The sequence below is a fragment of the Eurypyga helias genome, unplaced genomic scaffold (assembly GCF_000690775.1).
Source record: "Eurypyga helias isolate BGI_N326 unplaced genomic scaffold, ASM69077v1 scaffold11509, whole genome shotgun sequence".
Classification (NCBI taxonomy): Eukaryota; Metazoa; Chordata; class Aves; order Eurypygiformes; family Eurypygidae; genus Eurypyga; species Eurypyga helias.
Window position 1 is genome coordinate 104,264 of NW_010272869.1, and position 999 is coordinate 105,262.

The 999-nt window shown below is 44.1% G+C and overlaps 1 protein-coding gene across 1 annotated transcript in view; it reads right to left on the reverse strand.

Annotated features, from left to right (window-relative positions):
- Nucleotides 1–999, reverse strand: part of LOC104515353 (corticotropin-releasing factor receptor 2) — a gene marked incomplete at its 5' end in the record, with an annotated part of 33,527 nt that overhangs the window by 13,379 nt on the left and 19,149 nt on the right. The window lies entirely within an intron of this gene.

Sequence of the window (999 nt, forward strand, 5' to 3'; positions counted from 1 at the left end):
GTGACAGTAGTGTCATACAGCTGGGAAAATGACATTCCAGATCTGCTAGTAGATTGTTTCATGCCATCGAAGAAGCACATGCGGTGAATCATCCTGCCTTTCGACATGCCTGATTGTGTCTGAACTCATTTTGGTTACAGGAGATGGGAAGTAGGCTCGTGGCCTTGGACACAGAACTTCAGACTGCTGTAGTGAAGGAGATGGTTCCACTACAAGACAGCTGAAAGAATCCCAGAACAGACAGAAAAGTGAAAGCTTGGGAAGAACAGCCAACTGGTCCTAGGCCAAGTCCACAATATGGAAGTGCACTAGGGTAGTATGAACGCCTTGGCTGACTACGAAACCATGTGTCCCAGGTTACAGCCCCTGATGTGCATTGTGGCATCAGTGAAAAAGAAAAAAATAGGTGGAAAAAAAGCCTGCTGTCTACGTGGAAGATTCTCCTTCTGCATTAAGTACGTAAACCTGATGAGAATGACAAGTACCACGGACGTGACATGCCAGACTTCTGACGCCTTTGAACAGTATCAGATCCGGCAGCACCGTGGATGACAAAAAAAACAAAAAAGCTAAAAAAATAAAATGTATGGTCACAAAGCAATTCAAATACATGGCAAGGTTTTGAGGTAACTAGTCCCACAGTTATGGTGTCTGTACTTTCTGGGGAAGATGTCACCTCCCTATTTATTAAGAGGCAAACGGTGTGGGCAGAAAGTAAAGGAAAGTTGGAAAGAGAACTGAAAACTGCCAGTATATAAAAGTAGGATGCGCCTAACCAGAGAAAGCAGTGTTGCTTCTTGTTAATGTCACTTCAAAATGAATGAAGAGGGGAAATGAAGAAAAGCAAAATAAAAACACACACAAAAACTTGGTGCTTCATTGGCTGAGGTACAGAAAATGTCGCAGAGCAGCCTGGGGAGAAGACATGCCCATTCTCTCTCGCAGCGCCACACAACGGAACTGAGGAGCAGCACAAATAATATATATGCGACACAGCAG